Source organism: Tachysurus fulvidraco, chromosome 1 (genome assembly GCF_022655615.1).
Source record: "Tachysurus fulvidraco isolate hzauxx_2018 chromosome 1, HZAU_PFXX_2.0, whole genome shotgun sequence".
NCBI lineage: Eukaryota > Metazoa > Chordata > Actinopteri > Siluriformes > Bagridae > Tachysurus > Tachysurus fulvidraco.
In genome coordinates this window covers 2,190,766-2,198,737 of record NC_062518.1, presented here as the reverse complement: position 1 = coordinate 2,198,737, position 7,972 = coordinate 2,190,766, and the positions used below count along the sequence as shown (strand labels likewise).

Below are 7,972 nucleotides of genomic sequence, written 5' to 3'. Positions count from 1 at the left end.
CTTCTTCTTCTTCTTCTTCTTCTTCTTCTTCTTCTTCTTCTTCTTCTTCTTTTTCATTAATCTTCAGTAAACACTTTATCCTGGTCAAGTGTGCAGTCAATCCGGATAATATCCCAGGAAGCAGGAGCACAGGGACTTGCCCAGGCTGGGAAACGAGCACTGGGATGTGATCAAATCATTAACACAAAGGCAATTTAGTAAAGCCAGTCAAGACAGAGCACATGGAGGAAACTGATACGGACACAAAGAGAACATGCAAAGCTCCACAAAGACAGTAACTTGAGCTGAAACCAGGAACCGTGTGCCACACTTTACATGTGTTTGAGAAACTTTACTATAGTTATTTATCTGTATGTGTTTAGTATTTTTTATTTTTACACATTGTATGAATGACACCATTCATATATGCAAGGTGTGTGTGTGTGTGTGTGTGTGTGTGTGTGTGTGTGTGTGTGTGTGTGTGTGTGTGTGTGTGTGAGAGAGAGAGAGAGAGAGAGAGAGAGAGAGAGAGAGAGAGAGAGAGAGAGAGAGATTGAATGTGCCCTTTTAGCAAAACACTCTGTTATTCAATTTTGCATTTATCCTAGATCTCTTAGAACAGTATATACTGTAAATTTGTATTTTTGTAATAATTTAAAAAAATTAAACAGGGACTCAAGCGGTTAAGGCTCTGGGTTCTTGCTTGGAGGATTGAGGCTCAAACCTCAGCACTGCCAAAAAAACAAAAGAATTTTACTGTTCTGTAAGTGTATATGTGAGGATAATAAAGGCTTCTGTGCCACAATTTCATTCAAATATAAAAATATTAACTTTCAATATGTACTGAATATATTAGAATATTATATATTCCCATCAATTCTTTGGAAACTTCGATCAGGATAACTGTCATAACATAAACATAGAGTATCCACTGATTCACAAGTCTAGATTTGTAAATACTTTTGGAAACCGAACCCTCTTGTAAAGTTCCACACAAAACTTCTACCTTTTCCCAACCGGACAAACCGAAGACAAACTGGTTTAGAAACCAAACAGAAAAATTCTTTAGGATTTAAGATCTATGTTGTCCAGTGTAGAATAACAGGAGTTGGCACTTTGTGAAGCCACAGGAAACATGACTGACAGGTATTTAGAGACGCCTCCTTGTTCTGATTGGAGGAATGTCAGAGTCTGTCAGAGCTCCATGGATGAATTGCACTATAAATCACTGACAGGTCCTTTAAGACTGTTTGACACAAATTAGACACAATTGCTGTTGCAGTTTGAATCCCAGGTGTACGCTCCTCCGTGACATCTCAGCATGATGCACTTAACAGCATTTTAGGGAAGAAAGAAAGCAGGGAGCTTTTCTTGCACGTGATTACATAACGATATATATACTACAGAATTCTCTACAGTTGTAGTAGAGAAATTAGTTCTTATAACGGCTGAAGATGCTAAAGTTGTAACACAAGGACACAGAGGTCAAGTAGGTCCTGTTGGTGCTTAATTGGGCCAGAAGTAGTATAAAATAGATAGGAAATGGTTAATATTGCTCAGAGAGGAGCGTTTGCGGTCTCTCATGCTGCAAGAGATAATATTTGCCTGGGGATCAGCAGAAGGATGGAAAGCTGCCAGCTGTGTGTGTTTGATAGGAAAAGTAGCTTAGAGACACTGTTGCTAGTGTAAGGTTTGTGTTTGTGGGTGTATTGTTGTTCAAGGTGCCACCGTAAATACTGCAGCCTGGTCTAAAGTGTTAACAGGCTAATAATTAAGTGTGTGTGTGTGTGTGTGTGTGTGTGTATGTGTGTGTGTGTGTGTGTGTGTGTGTGTGTGTGTGTGTGTGTGTGTGTGTGTGTGTGTGTGTGTGTGTGTGTGTGAGTGTGTTTTCTGGGACAGAGTGTGTTCTCAGAGTGACGTTCTGTTGTTCCTGACATTGCAGGTGGTACATTAAGTGTGCCAGGCTACAGATCTGTGCCATGAGTGATTTCTCTGAAAGTGAGGTGGATCTCAGTGACTTCTCTCTCAGCTCCTGCTGGGTGACTGTTTATGTGGTTGCGTGCCAGTGATGAGCAGAAATCAGTACGCAGTAAAAAAAAAACATGAGCCCAAACAACACATGCTCAATATTGCGTTGTGTCACTGGATGCTAAAACCTTTCCTGCATAATTTATAATCAGGTTTAATGTTCAACACTGCCATCGTAATCCCAGTGAGTCGAATCTTTTGATTCTGTTCACCAAAATGATTCTTTCACTGATTCGTTCCTTAAGTTACATCATTACACCAGTAGGTGGCACCAATAAGTGTTTTTCTTTACATATCTAACTAGTAACTAGTCTTCTTTCTCTTCCTTGTTGAAAAGTGGACTGCGAACCGAATGCATATACTGTTATATAAATGTGTACCGATTCTTTCTGACTCAGAAGGTCTACTGACCTCCTTTATACTCAATGTCAAGGGAGTTTTCGTTGAATTATCTCTCTACTGCAGGAAACTGGAAGACTCTCGAAGCCGTCACGTGTTTCACAGTGGGTGGGATTTAAATGAATAAAAATCACGACGTGAACAAGAATGATTCATTCATTTAAAAGAGTCGTCCAAATGAACCGATTCGTTCAAAGACAGAATGTGAGTATTCTTCATAAAGTTTGAGTGATGTATTTAATGTGTAGCACATGATTTACTTCTAGCTCTGTTCTTTTACAGGACCGCATCTGAAAAAATATATATATAAACACGCAAAACTTTATATTGTGGTTTCATAATAACGTCTCTGAGGATAAAATATCAGACATCAATTTTAGTGTTTGACTGCCATCTAGTGGCCAAATAAATAAATAAATAGATAGATAGATAGATAGATAGATAGATAGATAGATAGATAGATAGATAGATAGATAGATAGATAGATAGATAGATAGATAGATAGATAGATAAATAAATAAAGCAGATATTAGAAACGGCAAGCAAATAAATAAATAAATAAATAAATAAATAAATGGTTGAATGAATGAATGAATGAATGACTATTTAAAGGAATAATTTTGGGCTGAAAATAAATAACAGATGTACACAACAATGTCTTACTTTCCAAAATGTAGACAATCGTGGAGTGATGTGTTTCTGAAAACAGTATTTTTAAGATCTATCCTATTTTCATCATTTATTTGGTTAGTTTAGATGTACAGAGATTGTCTTCTAATAAGCATCTATATATCATTTCATCACTGAGAATGATTGTGTAACCTCAATTTTAATTAAATGAGGTTGATTTATGACACAGACATAGGCATGTAGGTGTGTGTGTGTGTGTGTGTCTCCTCCACATCCCCAGGCCACAGAGCACGAGAGTGTATATTATTCATAAAGATGATGGAGCAAAGCCATGAATATAAATCAGAGCATTTCCTGCTAGAATGTACACAAGGACTAAGGAGTGTTTCGTCATCCTCTCACGAAGAAATGAGAAATATTTCCCACGAGTCAGGTTTAAGATTTTCATTTATTAAGATTAATGTGTGATGTGGATGTTTGATTTTTTTCTTTTTTCCCTTGTTTGCCAGTGCAGAGTCATCACGTTGGATAGCAAAAATGTCGTATATCCAAAGCGATGCATTATTTATCTCAATGATGAGAAATATTAACATACTGATGAAAATAAAGTCCCTTCCTATAAGCTCAGGGCTTTTACTGATAGCGAGAGAATAGACAGAAGGAATGCTGGGAGCTTCTTTGGGATGCACATAAAAATCATCTCTTTTGTTTGGCTCTCGTTGGCAATCAAGGCCTTTTTAATGCAGATTTATTTCCTGCTGATATTTTGGGGTTAGATCATCTCTGTATTATCTTTAATCAGAGGCGTTCACCCAAGCAGATAGTTTCATACATACTGTATAAAATGCTAGCATGGCAGAAATCTTTCACTGTGACATTAAGACTGGAACAGAACAGAAGGGTTAAGAGTGTGTCTCTGAGATCCTGCTGTGTTTCTGATGGACGTGAGAGCCGTATGCAAATAAACGGGCTTAAACACGCACTTTTGTCTTACTACCTTTGTGAGGACTGAGCATTCTTTAACATAATGCTTCATTAAATCTAGGTTGCATTGACATCTTGTTCTAACCATAATCTCAGTAACTTAAAGGAAAATATGTGGTTCTTTGTTTAATTGTTTTTATGGGGATCAGCCAAAAGTCCTCACAAGGTCAAAACTGTCAGATATTCCTTCCCTTACAGGGACACAAATATATAAAAGCACACACACACACACACACACACACACAAATATGTAAAAGCACACACACACACACACATATGTAAAAGCACACACACACACACACACACACACAAATATGTAAAAGCACACACACATACACACAAATATATAAAAGCACACACACACACACACACACACACACACACACACACACACACACACACACACACACACACACACAAATATGTAAAAGCACACACACATACACACAAATATATAAAAGCACAAACACACACACACACACACACACACACACACACACACACACACACACACACACACACACACACACACACACACACACACACACACACACACCGCATTGAGTCATGTTGGAAAATCCCCATTCCAACCCTCACTGCGTTTGTGGTTATTTATAATAGCAGAGATGATCTTACATTTATTGTGTTCGAATTATAATACAGGTTATTATTTGAAATGCAAATGTGCACTTTACAACTTTATTTCCCTATTAACGTCTGCTTTTTTCCTGTAAACATCTTTACACAATTGCACTGTAAGCAAGCAAGTGCATTTATATAGACTTTTAGGGGCATATTTATTTGTATTTCTAATTTCAGGAAGTGCTGAGTACTGAGTACTGAGTACTGAGTACTGAGCACTTTCCAGTGTCTTTGCTGTGATCCTGAGCTTACTGTCGGTGTTGAGTTTCATGTTGCTCATCCAGAGTGGATTCCTGCCTCACGCCTGGTGTTCCCGTTACAGACTCCAGATATTCCATGACCATGACAAAGCACTTACTAATGCTGAATGGATGAATAATCTATGAGACACAAAACCTTGCCAAAAGTTTGTGCACCCCGAACATCACACTCATATCTTCTTGTTGAACATCTCGATCCAGAATCATTCTCCACACTTTGCTCCACTGTGTCTGTGTGGATTTGTGTTCGTTCAGCTACAAGAGCATCGGTGAGATCAGACTCTGATGTTGAGGAGATTCCAGTTCCAGTTCATCCCAAAGGTGTGGAGTGGTGTTGAGTCAGAGTCAGGGACACTCGAGTTCTTCACTCCAACCTTCACCTCCACACCATGTCTTCATGGAGCTCAGGGAGCTTAGTGTACAGGGACATTGTCATGATTGAACAGGGTTTGTACAGCAGTTCCGCCTAAGTCATATAGTGGAGTGCAGGAGGTTTCAAACTTTTACACAATCCTTCATCATCCAAAATATCACAAATGGTCAAAATATATATTTTATTAATATCTGCTAATAATATAATAAAAAGTTAGAAATGTTTTTGTCTGGTTTAAGCTGTCTGAATCCCATTATTAGTACCATGAATCATTTCCTAGACAAACTGAACTCTAGAAATAACTACCCCTCCCATCCAGACACCAAACTTTGTACTATTTAGAGTCATTTTTCCCGTCCATACAAATCCTAACACAAGCCTTCCTCGCTTCTCTTCACACCCAGGTAAAGTTTACTAAACACAATAACACGCTCAAACACCAAAGTTAAACAAACCATCTCCCATAAGTCCTTGTTTATAGCCCTGTATTATTAAGAGCTACAGAGCTAAATCTCTTTCAGTTTTATCAGAGATAAGGTCACATTTCTGTACGTCGGTTACTGATAAGGGGTTCGGAGATAAACGACACAGCGCAGTGGAGACGGAAGGAGATTTGTGCCAAAAAAAGTGGCACCTGATATCTGAAGTCACAACCTTGTGGTTATTAAAGAAAACAGAAAAACACTGCAGTTTCAGCCCAGTATGTGTAGAGGACATCATTTGGATTCAGGATGCCCTGTTATGGCAGCATGTGGTCATGAATCAAATCCCTGAATACAAAAACACACATGCAGGAATCTCACGTGCTTTATAAGGTTTCGTTTCAGATACATATTTTCTTTTCCTTTTTTTTTTGGTTGACTCAAAAGCCATTTCACTGGTTCTTGATTCTGTATAAACCCTGAAGACTATTTAAACAGAAAAATGACTCTCTTCGGCTGATCTGGGAACTGAAAGAGAGGTGGGCGTGGCCTGTAAAGGCGTTCTGTGAAACCAAATAAAATACCACGCCACAAATTATATTTGTCTTCTTTATCTAGTACCAGATAAAGAAGAAGTGACAAACAGCGATTCTGAGAAAGAGACCAAATACCTCAGTGGCAGTTCTAAGGGTGTGCAAACTTTTTCACTCTACAGTATCATGCGGAAAGCGAGGTTTTGAAATGACTTTTTCGGTTCTTATGTTCATGTGAGAGAGAAAGAGACGACAGTTTACATCAGAGCGTGAAAGAAAGGGAACTGGAACATTTACAGGTGAACTACAGCACACAGAGAGAGAGGGAGAGAGAGAGAGAGAGAGCAGGAGAGAGAGAGCAGGAGGGAGAAAGCAGGAGGGAGAGAGCGACAGCAGGAGCGAGAGAGAGAGAGAGACAGAGCAAGAGAGAGAGATAGAGAGAAGGAGCGAGAGAGAGCAGGAGATAAATATATCTATATAATATGATCATAGATAAATGAATGTTTTTTCTTCCCTTTGAAAAAACCAACAGATTTGCAGACGATGTTCCCCTCTGATGTTTAATAAAGTTGTGATGATTATTACACATTTTCGCTTTTAACCCTTCGTGAAATAAACATTAATTATAACAAAAGTGGTGGTGCATAAAATAAAAGATGACCTTAAATTAGAGCGGAAAAGCACCAATAAATAAAGTTCGTTCCCCGGCGTTATATTCAGAGACCCAATATACTTTTGGATCGTTTGCATTTACAAAGCAGAACGGCTGACGGGGACGTCCGAAATAAATAGAGAGGAGTCGTCGATCAGTTTACGACAAGCTCGGTGTGAGAGACACAGACGGCGTCTGATAAACATGACGTTTAGATCTGTGACCTGGATGAAGAACTCCGTACAGTACGGTCCTGTTTACACCTTAAATTATCTGTCAGGTTCAATGTGGGGCTTCCTCTGGCCAAGCAGGGGCTTCTTCCTCTGAGAGGCTTCCTCTGGCCAAGCAGGGGATCATTCTGTCCACTGTGGAGCTCCTTCTGTCCGCTGTGGGGCTTTCTAAGCCCAAGTAGTGGCTTCTTCTTTAGGTCATCACTCTCTGTGGCTGCAGCCACACACACTATAAGACCAAATCTAATCGCTCACCCAAGACCTCTGGAGGATCTCCAGTCAGGTCCACACTTGTAATCGTAACCAGAAAAGCTCATTACTGCAAGATTTAAACAGGACCTGAAATTCGACGCTTCACATTTGTTGCATTTTAAAGTAAAAAAAACAACAAAAAAAAGAATAACAATTAAAAAAAAATAATAATAATAATAATAATAATAATACAAGAAGCTGAACAATGTTGTGTGTGAAATGTGAAAGGAAAGCATAAAGCCTCCAGTTAAGCATTGTGCAACTGCATGTTTCTCACACTGTGTGACCACCTTCCATCACACACAAGAAGGGGGCGTGGCCTAATGATTGACGGTTGACCGAAACAATACAGCTAAATTTTTTTTTCATATACTGTATATATATATTTAATATGGATGTTTTCTGTGCAGATGTAAAAGTAGCCCTGCTACGCTAAATGGTGTGTTTTCATGCTAAACTGGTAGCTATTAACATTCCTTTCACCTTAAACAATCAAGAAGTCTTAGCTATACTAATTTGTGTATATATATATATATATATATATATATATATTTTGGCCTAAATATTCCTTTAATACATTGTAAATGT

At 38.6% G+C, this 7,972-nt stretch overlaps 1 protein-coding gene across 1 annotated transcript in view; it reads right to left on the bottom strand.

The window, feature by feature from the left end:
* Positions 1–6,800: 6,800 nt before the first annotated feature.
* Positions 6,801–7,972, bottom strand: part of c1h16orf87 (chromosome 1 C16orf87 homolog) — a 12,392-nt gene continuing 11,220 nt past the window's right edge. The window contains exon 4 of the mRNA XM_027174272.2: positions 6,801–7,972. This exon is cut by the window's right edge and continues 524 nt beyond it. The gene's annotated coding sequence lies outside the window, so the exon portion shown is untranslated.